Below are 20,247 nucleotides of genomic sequence, written 5' to 3' on the forward strand. Positions count from 1 at the left end.
TTCTGCCACTTGAGCCACACCTCTGTTTCTGGTTTCTTGGTGGCTGACTGGAGATGGACGTCGCATAGGCTTTCCTGCTTGGCCTGCCTTTGAAGTTAGACCCTCGGATCTCAGCCTCTTGAGTAGATAGGATTCTAACAGGCACGAACCACTAGTGTCCAAGTAGCTGAGCTACTCTGAGCATCTGTGAGGTGTGGCTGTTTCCTGCTTCCTCCTGCAGCTCCCTCCTGGTACACAGAGAAGCTCAATAAATGTCACACACTTCGCACTGGTACACTGGCAATACCGAGATGAGGAATGTATCTATCCTGTCCTCAGGCTGCTCATAGAATCCCAAGAGAGTCTGTCCAGAGAACCATTAAAGCTGCTGGTGATATCAGGCAGAGAGGTAAGGGCCACAAAGGGCCCTGTGGGCCAAGGAAGTCCAGCAAGAGCTGCCTAGGCAGACGGCTGTGTTTACACACAGATGGCTCCTCTGCCCAGGCTGGCAGGGGTGAGGAGATGGGAGCACTCAGACATCCCTGCCTGGCTGTTTTGTGACGTTGGGGATTAACTGGTGGTGCAGCGGCTGGTTTGGCCGTCTGGTCCCTGCAGATGGATGGATGAGGAGAAGGTTGCAGATGGCAGAGCAGCGCCAACTTCTGGAGGTGGTGTTGGCTTGGTGGTGCCTGGGCTGGGAATGTGAGTGTAAGCACATGTTTGTGACCTGAATGATGGATGGCAGGAGAATTTCTGCCAGGCCTGGTTTGGGGGGTTATGAGATCTTCAGACGGGTCCTTATTTCAAATACAAAGACAATGTAAAGGAGATAAGAGACACTGTACATGTCTATATTCCCAGCACTTAGGAGGCTGAATATGGAAGATTTTTTTTTTTTTTTTTTTTTTTTTGGCCAGTCCTGGGCCTTGGACTCAGGGCCTGAGCACTGTCCCTGGCTTCTTCCCGCTCAAGGCTAGCACTCTGCCACTGAGCCACAGCGCCGCTTCTGGCCGTTTTCTGTATATGTGGTGCTGGGGAATCGAACCTAGGGCCTCGTGTATCCGAGGCAGGCACTCTTGCCACTAGGCTATATCCCCAGCCCTGAATATGGAAGATTTGAGACCAGCCTGAGCCACACAGACATGTCTCAAGATCCCCCCCGCCAAAAAATATCCCAAACCCCAAATCCTCGATATTCTTTATGACATTATCACATAGGTACAGAAAGATGTATAGATCATCAAGCCAGGTGCTGGTGGTTCATACCTGCCATCCTAGCTACTCAGGAGGCGCAGATCTGAGGATCAAGGTTCAAAGTCAGTCTAGGCAGAAAAGTCTGTGAGACTCTTATCTCCAATTAATCACTAAAAAGCAGGAAGTGAAACTGTGGCTCAGGAGGTAGAGCACTAGCCTTGAGCAGAAAAAGCTCAGGGATAGCACCGAGGCCCTGAGTTCAAGCCCAGGACCAGAAAAAAAAAGTATAGCTCATAACTTACCTGAATACCTCTGTAACTATCCTCTGATAAGAACTAAGACATGTCATACCTCCGCAGTAAATGTGTGGTAAAGCCAAATGTGTACAGCTTTATGAGAGACACACAGGCGACCCAGGTCTGTGGCTGGGACTGAATCCTGGGTCTCCGTCTTCCAGTCTTTAGCACAGCAGCTTTGGGCTGGTGACTTCTCTCGAGTTGCCTCCCTGGTGAAATCAAGGTGGATAGTTCATTTCTGCCTTACAGGGAAGCATGAGCTTTCAAATGCAAAGTGTAGGCAAATTGCTAGGCACAGTGCCAGCATGTAAGCGGGGGATTCTTGACATGTTCTGCAAAGATGATGCTGATCAAAGGTGGCATGGCAGTCCCCCCCCCCCCCCGGCCTGGCACCCGGAACCACAGGCACACACACAGCTTCTCCCCTCCTGCCTGCCCTTGCGCCCAGCCTCTGTGTGACACACTCCATGATCTGTTCTGACTGCAAGGAGCCCACGATGCTGTGACACTAAACCTCAGGTGGCAGGTTGGGTAGATGTGTGTATGCAGTGGGAATGCAGTTGCGTCTCTCGTGTTCAGTTTCAGGGAGGTGAGGGAGGTAGGGAGAGTGGCCGGAAGTATGGGAACCCATGAGAAAATGGGATGTTCTGGCATTCTGGTGAGCTCCTGGCTCCCACTCACTCCCTGGCCTCTGGCTCTGGGAGTGAAGGTGGCCCAAGGGCCACACACACGGTGCTCATATTATGAGCTGGGTACTGAGCTAGTCCACATGAGATAAAGGATGCAACGTAGTCTCTGTCCTTCGAGCCTAGCTTGCGTTGGAAGGCACAGGTTCTTCAGCAAGTCATACACCCAGGGCTAGAGGATGGGGGGGGAGGGGGGAGGGGGAGAAAGGGGACAGGCTAACAGGTTATTCTAGCCACAAGGGCTGGAGAAGCTGAGGAAGGGAAAAACATCTGGACGATTCTGGGAGAATAGCCATTGGAAAAGAAAAGAGTGACCAGGGTAGAGGAAAGAGGAAAGAGAAAGGGAGAGAGTGGGGGCAGAGCTTCGCAGCATGCAGGGAATGCTGCTCCGGAAGGTTTGGCTTTCGTGGCGTCCTTCCTCTGGCTCAGTGTAGCCCACCCAGGCCCTGCTGCCCTTCGGAGTCGAAGCCACATGCCCTGAAATTCCCTCTTCTTCTGATGGCTCCTTGGTTTTGCTGCTTCCTCCTCCAGGAGCCTTTTCTGATCCCCATGGGCTGGATTAAGACTTCAGAGTATCCAGACCTGTGCTGATGAAAGGAAATACAACGTGAAGCCAGCTAGATGCTGATGGCTCACACTTATAATCCTAGCCATGCAGGAGGACTGAGGTTCAAAGCCAGCCCAGGGAGACATATCTAAGAGACTTTTATCTCCAGTTAACCTGCAAAAAATGAACTGGAGGCATGGTTCAAGTGGTAAAGTGCCAGCTGTGAATGTAAAACCCAGGCTTTGACTTCAAGCTCTAGTACTAGCATATGGGCACACATCCTCGCACACGAACACACATACATGGCATCCCATCTAGTGACACATGCCACTCAAGAGAATGGGAGGACTCCTGTATCCCAGGAGTTTGAGTCTAGCCTGAGCAACAAAACAAGACTAAGACTTAAAAATAAGCCAGGCACTAGCTACTCAGGGGGTGGTGGTGGTGGTGGTGAGATCTAAGGATCACAGTTCAAAGCCAGCCAGGGCAAAAAAGTCCAGGAGATTCATATCTCTGATTAGCCAGCCAAAAGCAGGAAGTAGAGGTATGGCTCAAATGGAAGAATGTCAGTCTTGGACAAAAAAAGCCAAGTGAGAGCATGAAGCGCTGAGTTCAAGCACAAGTATCATCACACACACACACACACACACACACACACGCATACCCCCCCCCCACGCTCACACACCCCACAAAATAAATGAAATTATTCTAGTGGTGTGTTTTATTTAGCAGTTTTTCAGCACAAAAATTTCAAATGAGATCTATGTTCATTTTTATTTCAGTATTGAATCTTTTTTTTTTCTTTTGCAAGTCCTGGGGCTTGAACTCAGGGCCTAGGCACTGTCCCTGAGCTTCTTTTGCTCAAAGCTAGTGCTCTACCACTTGAGCCACAGTGCCACTTCCCACTTTTTCTGTTTATGTGTTGCTGAGGAACCAGACACAGGGCTTCATGCATGCCAGGCAAACACTCTACCACTAAGCCACATTCCCAGTCCAAGAGTGTGTAGTTCTATATTTGCAGGACTTTCAGATGCTGAGCCACATATGGCTAGTGGCTACCATATTGGTTAGCCGAACCGGAGAGCAGAGAGGACTTTCTAAGGCTCAAAGCTCAGGGTTTGACATACCATAGACCTTGCAGACACATCCTGGCACTGCCATTCATTAGTGAGTGAACTTTGGCAAGTCCATAAACCCTCTGAGCCTCAGTTACCTCAGCTATAAAAGGGATTAGTAACTTCTGTGCCAGAGACTTGTTTCCAGGATTGTTTAAGGATTAAACGAATGAATGCATGTCTAGTGCCAGACTAGAGGAAATACTCAGAAAATGACAGATTTATCTTTTCATTGTTAACTTTGTGGTTTTGTTTGTTGAGATGGAGGTCTCACTGTCATCCTGAGTCTGCTGAGGTTACAGGTATGTGCTACCATGTCTGGTTTGTGAGATTACTCTCTGATGTGCTGCCTGTGTGCTGTCCTCCCCCACTGGGTTGATTATAAAATCAAGGGCAGAAACTCCTCAGTTCTTCCTCCCCCAGTGCTCAGGGCTTGGCTGGGTGTGAGCATTACTGCTTGCTGAGTGTAAGACTGAGTCTCTGAGCTGAGAGTACCCCCACCACATTCTGACCCTCTAGGACCAAGGGGTCCTTGGTGGCTAGACATCCTGAGATAACCAACTCCTTGTGGTTGACCTCAGCAAGTCTCTATCAAGGTCCTCTTCTCCTTTGGAAGGGCAAAGGGGAAGGGGGGCAATGGGGGCTGCCTGAAGTGTTTGATTGTCTCTGTTCTACCCGCAGCGGAGTAGAGATTGGAGCTAGGGCTGACATTGTATTCTCTTTCTCCCAGCCAGTGGGCAAATCATTTCTACCTATCTCCTGGCTTTTCCCTATCCCGGACTTTTGTACCTTCAAGTTTCTTCATCAAGTTAAAATGTAAGAGAAAAGAATTCTTCCTAACTCCTAGACAGAGCAGAAAGGGGGTCAAGGAGCCCTGTCCTTTCTCTTCTACCAGCATCTACTGACCTCCCATCACAACAACCCAATCACTGATGTGGGGGTAGAGAGAGCTTCTCCCAACTTATAGGTGAGAAGATGGAAGTCCAGAGAGGACAAATAACCTGAGTAACATAGGATGAGGACGGGCCAGGGAGGGAAGCAGAGGATCCACATCGGAAGACTCTTTGTGGGTGGGCTCCTCTCCCTTCACCTGAGCTGCTGGCATTTCTCCATGGAGGCATTTAATTAATTAATTGATTAATTTGTGCAAGTCCTGGGGCTTGAACTTGGGGCCTGGTCATTCTCCCTGAGCTTTAGCTTGAGGCTAGCACTCTACCACTTGAGCCACAGCACCACTTCTGGCTTTTTCTATATATGTGGTACTGAGGAATCGAACTCAGGGCTTCATGTATGTGAGGGAAGCACTCTATCACTAAGCCACCTTCCCAGCCCCTCCATGGGGGCTTTTTATAAGACTTGGTCTAGCTGAATACTGTTCCCATGACTCAATTTTCTTTTCTTTTCTTCTGTCCCCTTCCTTCCTTCCTTCCTTCCTTCCTTCCTTCCTTCCTTCCTTCCTTCCTTCCTTCCTTCCCTCCCTCCTTCCTTCCTTCCTTCCTTTCGTCCTTGCCTGTCCTGGGGCTTGAACTCTGAGTCTGGGTAGTATCCCTAAGCTTTTCTGCTCAAGGTTAACCTCTGTGCCACTGAAGCCACAGTTCTCACAAACTTTCCTGCTGGGCTGGCTTTCAACTGTGATCCTCAGATCTCAGCCTCCTGAGTAGCTAGGGTTATAGGTGTGAACTATGGAGGCTCATTTTCTTTTCTTTTGAATGAAAATAGTCAAGAAAGCTGAATAGTGACTCCGAACAATGCCTGTAGAGACTATATGCCCTTCAGAGGGCCCCGCCCCCAACTCTACCCCACCCCACTCTACTCCACCATTTGATTTCTCTGAAAAGGGGTATTGTTGGGTAAAGTGGAAAGTGTCAGCTCCACGGAGCCCACAATGGCTGTGCAAGTGTGACCTTGACCAAGTCACTCACTGTTCTGAGCCTTGGCTGCCTGTTTATAAATGGGGAACAGCCTACAGGAGTGATACAAACTCCTAAGATGCTGTGAAAACCAAGTACTTTGCAAGCTGGAAAGAACCAATCATAGGAAATAAGAACCAGAAAATAACAGTATTATTAACACACATAGAAATCATAATCATTCTAGAAGTAGCTTAAATTTTAATGCGTCCTAGTAGCCGGAAGTGAGTTGGATCCTTTGGGTTTAAATCCAGAGTGAAGTCTGGGAACATCCTGCTTTGGTGCTGGAGTGTAGCCTGGATTTTCCTGGGAAAGTGAGAGGCTCCATGTGGCTGGGGAGGGTGGGAACGGGCTGTGCCCCACGGGAGGAGTGTGTGTGCGCGTGCGCGTGTGTGGGAAGGCGCCTGTCTGGGGCAGGGACAGGGGATGCCCCAGGAAGGGCTGAACTTGGAGGAACAGGGAGGGCCTTGGTTGGTGCAGTGGGGGAGACTGGTGGTTTGGGAAGGGCTGGCCAGCAGAAGAGGCCGAAAGTCAACTTGGAAACCCCATGTGCATATGGAACGGTAAGCGTATCTAGCGTAGCTCCTAAGTTTGACTGGTGCTTTCACTCATTCATTGGGATAAATGTGCACGGAATGAAATCAAGCAGCGGGCATCCCAGTGGCAGCGACTTTTCCTAGGCCATGCTCCCGAGAGAGGGCCTTCGTGGACTCTGTGGGAATTGAATTCATGGAGGCCAGGAGATGAAAAGGAGAGGTCTGTGGGGCGCTCGGTCCAGAGGGAGGGTGTGGGAGGCTGACTTCATTCTGCTCCAGCCATCCCTGAGCCTAATGCAAAGAGGGGACAGGGAAGGCTTCTGACGTAGGAGTTTGTGTGTAACTGAGAGAAGGAAAGGCCTAATTCAGGGTGAGGCAAAGGAAGCTAGTTGCCATCTTCGGTTCTGTCAGTGGTGCCGGGCATAGTGGTGCACAGTGGTGTCAGGGCATCACGTGTACCCTAGGTTTGGGACTAGGACATAGGCTGGCAGGGCACCATGATGTCACCCTGGGTATAGAGGCAGTGAGTGGCCTGTCCCAGGAGTGTGGGACCAGCGGAGAGGAAATGGTAATCCATTGGTGAGCCACACGTGGAGGCAATTTCAGCCCAAGGACACAGAGGGGTCAGCTCACATCTGGGTGGCTTTCCAGCTTTTGGCCTACTTCCCTGTGGTCCCACAGCGCAGCCGCTGCATCTTGAAGAATGGAGGACGAGCTGTGTGTGCCTGGTTTGGCCATAGGGGTTGCGGTGGGCCTCTAGTGTGGACCTATTAGCAGCATTCTTTGATAACCAAGTGTGGGCTGTGCCCCCTCCCAGGCCTTCATCCCAAACAGGCACCCCCAGTTCTCTAAAGCAGGACAGCATGTGGCCAGGGTACTGGGGAGCTGGAGCTGGTCTGGAATCTCGGCCCCCTGCCTTGCACCCGATTCTAGGGTCAGAGCCCTCGCCTACACACTGGGTAAGGGAGTGGGGGTGGGGGTGGGTGGGGGGGGGTGTTCCCTGATGTAAAGTGACTTTCCAGAGTTGTCACAGTGTGTCTGGAACAGAGGACCAGGACTTGGTTTGGGTTTTGCACCATGGAGTCCTGTCCTGTGTTGACTGTGTGTACACATGTGTACACAGGCCAAGGCCCTACTCCGTCCATGTGAGCTGTTCACTTGTGGTCATTGTCATGGATGCACAAGTAGATGAGGTACTTGCTGCAAGCGCGCGCACACGTACGCACACACACACGCACGCAGGCACCTGGAGGGTTCCCAGGAGGCTGTGCCATGTCCCTTCCCCGAGTCCCAGGCGGGTTACAGCCATGGAGAGAGGGTATCCGGCTGGGGTGGGATGGGAGGCCCACTGAGGCTGAGTCACCGTGTGAGTCAAGGATCCTCCCCCTCCCTCCCTCTCACTCCTCCAGCCCCCATCGAGGCGAGGCGGGCTGGCCAGCGCCTGGGTGGGGACAGCAACACTGTCCCCGCGGGGAGGTCTGCTCTGCAGCAGGGACCTGGGGGAGGAGGCTGGTCCCTGGGCGCCAGAGGAGCGGAGGACGGCCGAGGAAGAGGAGGAAGAGGAGGAGGAGGGGGAGGGGGAGAGGAGGGGGAGGGGGAGGAGGAGGAGGAGGAGGAGGAGGAGGAGGAGGAGGAGGAGGAGGAGGAGGAGGAGGAGGAGGAGGAGAGGAGGAGGAGGAGGAGGAGGAAGAGGAGGCGAAGGCAGGGCCGCCGGCAGAGAGGAGGAAGAGGAGGAGGGAGGAGGGGGAGGCGGCCGAGCGGCTGCCCCGAGGCTGGGCGCGGAGGCCGCGGCGGGGGCGGGCGCACGGCGGGCGCCAGGCCCGGGGCTGTGGGCACGGTGCCCAGCCCCCGGCGCACGCCGATTGCTGCCGCCGCCGCCGCCGGCCGCAGTCAGCATCCACGGCGGGCGGGGTATCGCGCGCGGCTGCTCCGCAGAGCTGCCCCGCCCCGCGGCCTGTGGGGCCCGAGGAGCAGAGGGGGCGCCCCTCGTCCAGCCTGCCCGAGATGGGGACCCCCAGGCCCAGGTAGGCATGTGGGGGCGTGGGGATCAGGTGGCATGGTCGGGGGCGGGGGTGGGCGCGCTCCATCTAGGCCCAGCCTCCAGCCCCGGGAGAGGAACGGGGAGCAAGCCCGGGAACTGAGTTGCTGGCTGTTGGCTCCTTGGCGAGTCGGCCCGGGGGGCGAGTGGGGAATCCTTGCTGGTCCTCCCACCCCGGAAGCCCTCCCACGCTCACTCGCTCGGAGACCGAGATGGATGGGCCGGTACCTTCTGCCGGGTGGAGGGGTCGCTGGGTGCTGGGCTCCAGCGGGCTGGCTCCCTCTGCGTCTTCCATGAGGCCCAGGGCTGTCTGGATCTGGGGGTGCTGCAGGAACACATCTTGGCTGGAAGCTGGAAACTGCAGAGCTTCCCCCTCCCCACCTTTGGTCACAGGCCCTTCCCCACTTTGCACTGGCTTCCTATCCCACCTTCTCTCCAGAGCTCTCCCAGAGCTGGGGTGCTGGACCTTAGTCCTAGTCCTTTGTGGCTCTGGTCTGGTTGTCCCCACTGATGACAGGGTTGATGACTTGTGTGTTCCGGTCATTTATGGCGCCAGCATACTGGGGGAGATCCAGAAGTCCCCAAGAAGCTGGGGACTTGGGGACAGGTTGGGGGGAGGGAAGGCCAAGAGACTACTATACCTACCAGTGTGGCAGAGGCCACTGATGAGCCCAGCAGTGTGGACCAAAGTGATCGGCCCTCGGGGACTGGGACAAGCTAGATAAGGACCAAGAAGGAGCTTGGGTATGCTGGCCTCTCGTGGTTCCCAGCTGTGGTTCTTGCTTTGCCCCAGAGATCTGAGACTCATTACCACCACGTGTCCCCTTCACTCTGGCTCTGCATGTCACCTCCTCTGCACCCCAAGGTAGGAGGGTAGGAAGAATGCATTTAGGACCTTTCTGGAGCGGCCTGGTGTCCAGCTTTTGCCATCTGCCCCTTCCCCTACGCTCTGCAGTCCTTGGGCCAGGTGGGAAGCTGTAGCCTGGGACAGTGCCCTGAGACGTTCCTGTCCCAGCAAGGGTATGGAGAATAGAGGCGCTGTGTGCCTGCTGCCCACCGGTGCCTCCAGATGGAGCCTGCAGCAGAGGCAGCCTGTGCCAGCCTCCTCTCTCAGCTCCCGTGGACCAGTGAGGCCCTGGCAGCTAGTGCAGGCTTGGAGCTGGCTTCTGCTGGCCAGCCTGAGGTCACAACATTTGTGGCTTACAGACCATTGTCCCTGGGATCTCAGGGATTCCTCAAGGCAGTTCTGGTGGGGAGGGGATGGGGGTGTGTAAGAAGGTTCTGTTCCTGTTTAAATCTTTGCTGGACCATGGGCAGTTCCCAGGGCCTAGCTCTATGTGCTTCTTGGGGATTCCCATGAGAATGGCGCTGGGTTTATAGGCCCCTCCTCCCCGGGTAAATATTGAAAAGTGGATCTCAGCCAGGAGAGGAGGAATGACTTGTCCAAGGTCATACAGCTGCTGAGTGGGAGACTCAGTACTGAATGCTCCCAGGTCTTTTTCCGCTTAATATGAGATTCTGCCAGCCCAAATGTCTGCTTTTCTGTGTCTGTGGCTGACCAAAGGCACATGCTGATTGGGGCAGGCCATTATAGCCTGGAGACAAAGGCTCTCCCTTAGGACAGGCTTTACCTTGGCTTCCCCATTATTTCTCCTATGAGGTGAGCCAGAGAGGCCAGGGCTCAGAGAAAGGGAGTTGTTGACCCTGGCTCCTTTTGGAGTGTACAGAGCAGAGAACACTGGGTGCCTAGAGGTGTCCTAGGCACCAGAGGGCAGGGGAGAGGGTCTCCAGACCAGATGGACTGGCATGGGAATTGCCAAAGTTCCAGTTTCTTTGTGGGCCCTTTTCTGATGTCTGCCCCATTTATTAAAAAGGAATGATAATCAATCTGGAGTGATACCAGTGATTACAGAAAATGATGGCAGTTATTGAGCACTTACTGTATGCCCGGCACTGCTTTCTTGGCATCCTCTCATAGTAACTAGCAGATAGCTGCTATTATCTGTTCTTTATGGATGAGAAAGTGAGGCTCAGAGGGTTTATGGTACCTGCCTGAGGTTACACGGCTGGAAATTCCAGAACCCCTTCCTTCTGCCATGACATTCTACTGGGTCAGTGTCTAGGAGTCCTAGGGTGGTGGCAGTGAAGCTGGGTCATTAAGTGGTAGGTCAGGTATGGTACAGGTAGAGAGGTTTGGGTCTTGCTAGGTAGGAGGTAGTTCTATGATGTGAATACTACCAAGGTCCTGGGGTCAACTTTGACCCTCTGCTTTCTGACTTCCCCCTAAAAGCAGAGACGTTTCAGACTGACCACTCCCATTGGCTGCAAGGGGAGCTTGGCTGGCCCTGCCATTTGCCTCTGACCAAATGTGATGGGGCTCCTATGGCCAGGGCACACCAGTGGGAATACCAGGTCACCAGCCAGGACTATGTCCCTGCCGGCAGGGCCTGGTGCCTGCATGGATGGATGGGGGTGGCAGCAAGCTGGCTCTGCTTTCTTTGTGGGCAGGAGGCTTGTGGATAGGAATAGTAACAGCTAAGTCTATTGAGCACTTACTACGTGCCAGGCACTCTTTTAAGGTCTTACATGCACGACTCCTACAGTCCTCCCCCAATCGTATAAGGGAGCTCGTCCTCTTCTTCCCTCTTTGCAGATTGCAGGAACTGAGGCTTACCGAGGGAAAGACAATTGCTTAGGGTCATTGTCCTAGTGACCATGTGCAGCATCATGTACCTTGTCAGAGGTTAGACTCTGTTCAGTGTTCTGCTGTGTGTCCCACTCCTGAGTGGTCTCAAGTCTGAGTAGGAGAGACCTGGATGTGATGGGACATAGGTAGAGATTGTGCCCTTGGGTCAACTCAGCATGTTTGGTGTTTGGGGGAAGATTCAAGAAGATGGGGGCTTTGCTAGATGTGAGGTGGGGGTGGGGAGGCAAATGCCCACTGGCCCAGGTCAGAGGGCAAAGAAATAGGGATACCTTTGAAGGAGAGTGGGTGGCCTGGTGGAAACGATATAGACAGTCCAGGAGAGGGGAAGTGGGACCCAGAATGCCTGCTTGGTTTGTTTCCCATGAAGGCATAGAATTCACTAGAGCCAGGCTCTGGTGACAGTCCTACTGTGCACTATGTGGCATGGGTCACAACTGAGCCTCAGGTTCTTCATCTGTCAAAGGTAGACAAGCACACCTGCCTCAAGGAGCCACGTTGCAATTGTTACTGTTATACTCACAGTGGGGGCACCTGGTAGGACCCTGGGATGCATTCCTTCTCTCCCCCTCCATCTCTTAGGTGTCAGGCTGAAGTGTTTGGGCTTGACCTAAGTCTGAGGGTGCTGAGGACCTTTGCAGGGTTTCAGTCTACAGAGGAACACAGAGCTGCGTTGGAGAAGGTCTCTTTGGTGATATCTGTCTGACCCCAATGAACGGGGTGGACTGGGAGCATTGGGAAAGGCGGAAGGTTGTAGCTGCACTGCGGTGTGTCTTGGTGGTGGTGGCAGGTGACAAGCCAGATTAGGGGAGGAGCATCTTGGGGTGAGGAAGGCCACAAGGGGTTTGGGGAATTTGGCTTTGAGGCTTGGGAAGTTTGAGAACAAGGGTTAGTCTTCCATTCGTCATTTGGAAGATTCGGTAGCATCTTCTTTGAGCATCTGGCCTTTTCTTTTCTTTTCTTCTTTTCCATTCCAATTATTTCCTTTGGATAAATTCCCATCAGTGCTTCTCTATAATAGCAGCAAATTGGGACTGGATGTCCAACAATAGGAAGATGATTGAGAACGTTTTAGAACATCTACTGGATAAAGTAATCTGCAGTGGCGAACAGCCGCAGAAATCCTCGCAGAGTGTGGAGCTGTGTGTTGCTTTTCGTCCTTTATTTCATATTCATGCCTGCCTGGTGGTCACGGGGGTGGGGGTGGGGTGGAGAGTTACATCCTTTCTGGGCAAGAACAGATTGGGACTAGCCTCTCTTCTTCTTGAAGGCGGGTTTATGTTTTATTCATTGTTCTATCATAAGTATGTCGCTCTGTGATTAGCAAATGCTTGTCCAGTGAAAGAATGATTGAGTGAATTAAGCAGAGGGGAAATGACTTGTTCAAGGTCATACAGGTTGTTGGACCCAGTCAGTCCCTGCTATGTTCTTGCCACATTCTTCTTACTCTGTAAAGATGTTCCTCCATGTACAATGGAGTTGCATTCCAATAAGACTATTGTCATTTGAAAATATCTTAAGTCACGAATGCCTTGAATACCTAGCTACTCAAAAGACTGAGATATGAGGATCATGGGTTCAAAGCCAGCCACCTCAGACAGGAAAGTTCCTGAGACTCTTTATTTCCAATTAACCACCAAAAAGATGGGGGGGGGGGGGGGAGGGAGGGGGAGGGGAACTGTGGCTCAAGTAGTAGAGTGCTAGCTTTGAGAAAAAAGAAGAAAAACCTTAGGGACAATACCCAGGCCCTGAGTTCAAGCCCCAATGCGCACACACACACACACACACACACACACACACACACACACACACACAGAGGAATGCCTTGAATATACGTAAATGACTAAACATCCTAGCTCAGCTCCATGGCATGTGGTAGGGGATGGGTTGTTCTCCCTTGTGATCAAGCAGCTGACTGGGAGCTGTGGCTCGCTGCTACTCAGCGTCCCCAGAGAGTATCCTGTGGCAAATTGTTAGCTCAGAGAAAGATCAGCATTCAAAGTGTGCTTTTACTGAATGAATATTGCTTTTATATTACCATAAAGTAAGAAAATCAAGTTAAAAAAATAGTTGTAGACCATCTGTTTCAGTGAAGGATGGAATGGAAAGTTCCTCAGCAAAGACAAGGTGCTCCCACAGACCAGGGCTTAGGTCTTACTTCTGTGTTTACCAGCAGGGAAGACTGACAAATCATTTCATCTCTTGGAGCCCCAGGTTTCCCATCTGTAATACAGACTGTTTCATGTACCTGCTTCTAGAGTTGTCAGGAAGATTACATTAGGTAAGGCAGGGAAAACTCTTGACACAGTAACTAGCCCATAATAAAGCATCCATGAGATGGTGATGTCATAATGTGGAAATTTTTTGAGACAATTAATGTAAATGGGAAAACCCACAAAATTATGAGTGTTGAGGTTACAGTGGTGAAGCTCATAATTTTATAAGTGTTTATTAAATTTGGCCAGAGACACATTGGAAGAAACAGGCGGTAATAGAGTTATAGCAAGTACTATGGAAGTAAATGAGATAAGAGTCACTCAAACAAATCTTTATTCAATTATATGCTTTTTTCTTTTAAATTTAATATTAAATATTTTCTTTTTCCATTTAAAAAAATTGTGAAGAGAGCTGAATACTGGTGGCTCACCTCTATAATCCTAGCTACTCAGGAGGCTGAGATCTGAAAATTATGATTTAAAGACAGCCTGGACATGAAAGCTTATGAGACTCTTATCTCCAACTAACCAGCAAAAAGCTAGAAGTGGAGCTGGGGCTCAAGTAGTAAAGTGTTTGCCTTGGGCATAAAAAGCCCAAGGATAGTATCCAGGCCCTGAGTTTAAGCCCCAGGACTGGAAACAACAAAAACAAATTGTGAAGATTTCTTGTCATTCAAAGTACATTCTTTCCTTACCTCCCTCACAAAAGTCCAACCCTACCAAAGTTGCCAATGACAGCAATCCTGCTCCCCTGAGGTAATAAGTAACAGTATGTCTCACTCTCTGAAGTAGCCAGTGACCATTCTCGCCCTCCCAAAGTAGCCAATGACAGTAAGGCCTATTTGCCTAAAGTAGCCAATTGCTGAGTGTAACTTCCAGACTATTTTCTCTACCAAAACCAGCAGGTAAACCAGAACAAGATCATGAATTATGTGGTTTTACAATGTACATTTTTCATTTAACTGTATATTGACATCTTTTTATATCATTACATATAAAGTCTATCTAAAAAAAATGTCCATGGTTAGGACAGCTTAGTTTAGTGTTTCCCCAGAATATGAAAACACTTGGTTCCATACTTCAGAACTGTAAGAAAAAAAATCGCAGTAACTATGTAATGTTTTTTTTTCTGCCAGGCCTGAGACTTGAACTCTTGAGTCTGGGTGTTTGCTTTTTTTGTGTGTAATTAATTGACGGTAAGAGTCTCATGGAGTTTCCTGCCTGGGCTAGCTTGGAACAGTGATCCTCAGATCTTAACCTCCAGAGTAGCTAGGATTACAGGTATGAGCCACTGGCACTTGACTACAATGTAATACTTTTTTTTTTTTTTTTGCCAGTCCTGGGCCTTGAACTCAGGGCCTGAGCACTGTCCCTGGCTTCCATTTGCTCAATGCTAGCACTCTGCCACTTGAGCCACAGCGCCACTTTCTGGCCATTTTCTATATATGTGGTGCTGGGGAATCGAACCCAGGACTTCATGTATGCGAGGCAAGCACTCTTGCCACTAGGCCATATTACCAGCCCCCTATGTAATACTTTTATAATAATAATAATTTTTGTGCCAGTTTTGGGGCATGAACTCAGGGCCTGGGTGCTGTCTCTGAGCTTTTTGGCTCAAGACTAGCACTCTACCACTTTTAAGCCATAGCTCCTTTTGATAGTTAATTGGAGATAAGAATCACACGGGTTTTCCTGCCCTGGCTGGCTTCAAACTATAGTCCTCAGATCTCATCCTCCTGAGTAGTTAGGATTACAAGCACGGACCCCTGGCACTTGGCTTATAATAATTAATTTTTAATGGATAAGTCCTAGCTTGTTGGTGTGAGCATTAAAATTTGTTTCTCACTTTACTCTATTTGAATGACACCAACAGTGAACTCTACTGGTGTATGTAAGGTTTATTAAAGTAGGTAGCCCATGAAGGAGAATACCACCTAGTATTCAGGCAGGAGAGAAAAGTTTATTCCTGAACTGCTGACCTGTGGCCGAGATGATGCGTGGACGAAGAGAACCCTGCCTTACCTAGAGCAGGGGCGGGAGGTGTGGCCATGTGGATTGGATGTGACCTCAGAGAAGGGGGAGGCAACTGCCTCCAGGTGTGCCAGTTACCTAGGTAACACAGGTACTGGGCACAGACTTAACCAGGTGGGGGCAGGATCTGCATGGTGCCCTCCTGGGGGCAGACCTTTCAGTGTATAAACAATTGGTGAAAATCATGTGAGAGGGAAAAAAGAAAAGAAAAGAAAGAAAATGGTGAGTCTGTGAGAGTTGCCCTGGCAGGTTTGCTGCTGCTTCCTGTCCCCCACCCCCCACCCCTCCCACTTCCCCCATGGAGAGAAGGGCTGCTCAGAAACATGTCCTGTCATGGACTGGCCCAAGTGGACTCCTTCTCCCACTTACTCGGTGAGGATCTCACCCGAAGAATTCTCACATTTCCTTAGGATGCTGTAAGCTGTTGCTAGGGTCTTGTTGCTCTGTCCTCAGTGCCCTTAGATGTTCTTTTCCTCTTTTTCTTTTTCTTTTTTTTTGTGCCAGTGCCAAGGCTTGCACTCAGGGTCATGCATCTCTTGCTAAGCTTCTCCTCCACTCAAGGCTGGCACTCTACTACTTGAGCCGAGCTTCTAGTTCTGGCTTTTTGCACGTTAATTGGAGATAAGAGTCTCTGGGATTTGTTAGCCTGGACTGGCTTCCAACCACCACCCTCAGATCTCAGCCCCTTGAGTAACTAGGATTACAGGTGTGAGCCACTGACACCCAGCTTTGGGTGAGTTCTTTCCCACCTCTGGACCCTAGATTGTCCATCCGTGTGGTAGTGAGGCCTTACTAATCAGAGCAGTCCCCGCCCCCTGCTGAGTACCCGCGATACTATCAAATACTGGGCCAGAGTAAGCTTGCTGTGCATTGCCTTCTTTGGTTCTTCCTACAGGACTTAGTACGGGGTGCATTATTCTCACTTTACCTGCTTATATTGGCTCTCACAGAGGTTAAGTAACCTGCCCAAGGTCACCAAGCCTGTGGAGTCAAGATTTCAGCCCTGGCTCTGCCATTTTTGTGACCACTTGTTCCGTGCGTTCTGTCAACCATGGTTGATTGGTGAAGTCCAAGGATCTCACCAATGATAATGATTTAAATTACAAAGCACCCTGCACATGGGATGGATTTATACTGCTATTATTATTTCTGCACCCAGAGCAACAGTAGCTTTGGCGATGTGGTTTATAGCAAGTTGGAGGTCGTGGGCTGTAGCAGGATTGAGGGGAAGAGCACTGGGCTGGGAGCCAGCAGACCTGGGTTGGAGTCCTGGCTGTACTCAAGCTGACTGTGTAACCTTGGCCAGCTAAGGTAGCCTGGGAAATGCCCCCTCCCTCCCCTTTGCTTTGTTGGGGCCTTGCACAGCTCAAATGAGATAAAGGCCGGAAGGCCGAAGGCAGTGAGCACAGTGCTGGCTCTCAGAGGATGCCCTACCAAAGGGAGGTGTGCATTGTCTCCTGCAGTTGTCAACGTGGCCCAAGTGGGAGGCAGCTCTTTTTTGATGTTGTTACTCTGCAGATCGAGGCTGTCACGTGGTCTCCGGCCCACAACTGCACATCAGTCTGTGACTCTGCGCTAGCACGTGAAACTTTTGGGCAAGAAGCCAGTGCTGGCGGGTGGTAGCTTCTCTCACACTGCTCGGCTTTATTTAATGTGGTACCCACGGGTACTGCAGACCTCTGACAAATTACCCTCTCCCCTGTGCCACATTCAGATCTGAGCAGCCGCTACAGAGGGTAGCTGTGGGCTCAGCTCTCTTTTAGATTCTTCAGGGCCTGGCTGGGAGGGAGCAACACATCCCGCATGCTCCTGTCATTTCATTCATGTCTGTTCCCAATGTCACTTGAGGAAGCGGATGTTCCATACCGACGAAATCCCTGAGGGAGGGAGGATCCTCCTCAGCCACTGAGAAAGGAAGAAGAAGCCTCTATGGACCTCTCTCTCTCTCTCTCTCTCTCTCTCTCTCTCTCTCTCTCTCGCTCGCTCGCTTTCTTTTCTGATTTCTAAAGTAATACATGCTCATAGTAGAAAAGTGAGGAGAAAGAGGGAAAAGTCCTCTACTCCCTTCTCTGGGGGGGAAATGTGTTCACATGCCAATCTTTGGATTTCATAATAAAGATGAAAGGATCTAATATCCTGAGCACTCACTATGCGTTTGGCATCCTGAGTACCTAATATGCATGGCCATAGAAAGCCTGGGAGGTGCAGAGTTGTCCTCCTGACTTTACAGGTGAAGAAACTGAGGCACGGGGCATTAAGGGACCTGCTGAAGGTCTCCTATCTTCTCTTTGTCGTCCTCAGCCACTGAAACCATGCTGCCATCTCCCAGGCATGTACACTTAGTGCCAGGCAGTCCGTCCATCAGATATTGACAGGAACAGGAGCCACTGGGGCGCTCTAGTGTGAGGATGTTAACGAGAGTGCGAGCTGGATTATGGGAACTCGTGGGCTGTTGAGGCACCCACACACTAGCAAAGACAGCCTCAAGGGAACAGTGTTACCTGAGTGCCGTGGTGGGTGGCTAGAGCAGGCCCGGAGCTGTATCTCCTGCCCTCCACCCTCTGCCATCCAGCCAGTGCCTCCCATTGGCCAAACCCAACCAGAAATAGCAGGTAGTGAGCTCAAGGGGCACTTCAGGAGACTGACTTCCCACTTTGTCAAGCATAGCATGGGTCTAGGGTGTAAATGGAGGTAGAAGTCCTGGAGGCGTTGTTGCCAGGGGGTGGGGAAGGCTGTGCCCCCTCACTTGCCCAAAAGAAAGAAGAGTTGTCTTGGTAACTGTGGTTATTGAAAACATCAAAAGTAGAGTTGGCTTTTTTTTCCCCCCTGCCTGGCATTCTTTTTGTGTTTTGGTGTCTCCTGCACTGTTCTCTGTCTCTGTCTGTCTTTCTCTCTTTCTCTCCCCTCTCCATGTACCACTACTTCTACCCTTACCTAGGTCAGAATTTGCCAATGTCTTTGGTGCCATCAACATCTAAGCTTTCAAAGCGCCCACGATGGTTCACGGCTACAGTCTCATGTGTCTGTGGGTAGCCACGGGTGTGCACATGCGTGGGAAGCTATGTCTGTTGGATACATGGCATAGACACCACTATTGTTCTCTGCTCTGTATGCGATGGGATGTTAATTGTGGGATCTCCAAGTCCTTTCATTTGCTGTCATAATCATTATCACCCTGGCATTACTGCTATGCGGAGGGCAGAAAGGGGAAGCGACTGCCCAAGGCCCATCAGCTAGGACAGATGAAGGGGCAGCCTTGATGCAGAAGCAGCTCCAGACTCCAAGTTCGGCAGTTCCCAGGGCAGTGTGTTTGCTTTTCAAACCCAGGAGCTTCTCTTGGCCAACGGGTTGGGGGTCCTCCCCTACCCCCAGTGGCTCTACAGTACCATATAGCAGGAGGGGCTTTGGTGCAGCAAGGAGCTGGCACCGCCTTTTGTCCTTGGACCAGTCAGTTTACCTCTCTGAGACTGTTCCGATCAGCACAGTATGGAGAATAAAATCAGGAATATGGATGGAAAAATCAGGTGCTTAAGGTCTGGTAAGTAATCAAGAGAGGCTGACAGGCCTGGGGCCACCAAGACTATTGAGGTGAATGAATGCAGCCCAGAAATTGTGGCTCTAGCATTGTCATGTACTAGCTGTGGGATCATAGGCAGGTCTCGTAACTTCTCTGCTTTCTTCTTCCTCCTCCTCCTATTCCTCTCCTCCTCCTCCTCCTTCATCTTCTTCCTTCTTCCTTCTTCTTGTACTAGAGCTTGAACTCAGGGGGCCTGGGCATTTTCTCTGAGCTTTTTTTTTTTTGTCAGTTATGGGGCTTGAACTTGGGGCCTGGGTACTGTCTCTGAGCTCTTTTACTCAAGGCTAGTGCTCTACCCCTTTGAGCCACAGCACCACTTCCGTGTTTTTTGGTTTTTTTTGGGGGGGGGGTGTACTTGAGTAGTTAATTGGGGTTAAGAGTCTCACAGGGGCTTTTCTTCCCAGGCTGCCTTTGAAGCATGATCCTCAGATCTCAGCCTCCTGAGTAGCTAGGATTACAGGTGTGAGCCACTGGTGCCTGGCTACCTCTTACCACTTAAGCCACAGTGGTGCTTTGGGCTTTTTAGTGGGTTAATTGGAGATAAGAATCTCACAGACTTTTGTACCTAGGCTGGCTTTGGGCCTTGATCCTTAGATCTCAGCTCCCTGAGTAGCTAGGCACCAGCTACCAGTCTCTTGTAAAACAGAGATTATAAGAGTATGTATTATAGGATATTGTGTAGATTATATGAATTAAGTATTACAAAAATCCTTAATCAGTGCCTGGAAGATAATAAACTATGAGAGTTAATGTTCTAGATTATTGATATGTTTTGCTTTGCTTTGCTTTATTTTGAGACAGCCTTACTATGTCGCCTAGGCTAGTCTTGAACTCCTGGACTCAAGCAATCCTCTTGCTTTAAAATAGCTGGGATTGGGCTGGGAGTATGGCCTAGTGGCAAGAGTGCTTGCCTCGTATACATGAAGCTCTGGGTTCAATTCCCCAGCACCACATATATAGAAAATGGCCAGAAGTGTCGCTGTAGCTCAAGGGGCAGAGTGCTAGCCTTGAGCAAAAAGAAGCTAGGGACAGTGCTCAGGCCCTGAGTTCAAGGCCAGGACTGGCAAAAAATAAATAAATAAATAAATAATAAAATAAAATAAAATAGCTGGGATTACAAACATGCTCTATGGTGCCTGACTAAATGTTAACTTTGCTGTTAATTATCAAAAACTGCACTCATCCCTGGAGATTGGCAAACATGACAGGTCTTTATGGAGTTTATATTCTAGAGGAGGAGTAGAAACATGTAAGTAAATCAATCGCTACATATAAATTCAGTTTGTGATGATTACTTTGAAAACGAAGGGCATTCTTGCTTAATAGAAACATTTTTTCTGTTTGGGGAGATAAAAAGTTTTTAGAAATAGAGTGGCTATTGTTGAATGTAATTTATGCCCTTGAATTCCTACCCTTTA

General features: G+C 50.4%; 1 protein-coding gene across 10 annotated transcripts in view; it reads left to right on the forward strand.

The window, feature by feature from the left end:
• Epb41l1 (erythrocyte membrane protein band 4.1 like 1) overlaps positions 1-20,247 on the forward strand; it is a 123,357-nt gene that overhangs the window by 46,384 nt on the left and 56,726 nt on the right. The window contains exon 1 of one of the 10 annotated variants that reach the window (XM_048349131.1): positions 4,548-4,784. The exons of 8 other annotated variants lie outside the window; for them this stretch is intronic. The gene's annotated coding sequence lies outside the window, so the exon portion shown is untranslated. Of the gene's footprint in view, positions 1-4,547; positions 4,785-8,160; positions 8,288-20,247 lie in introns of those variants that run through there. One more of the 10 variants, XM_048349133.1, reaches the window with a different exon arrangement.

This window comes from Perognathus longimembris, chromosome 6 (assembly GCF_023159225.1).
Source record: "Perognathus longimembris pacificus isolate PPM17 chromosome 6, ASM2315922v1, whole genome shotgun sequence".
NCBI classification, from domain to species: Eukaryota; Metazoa; Chordata; class Mammalia; order Rodentia; family Heteromyidae; genus Perognathus; species Perognathus longimembris.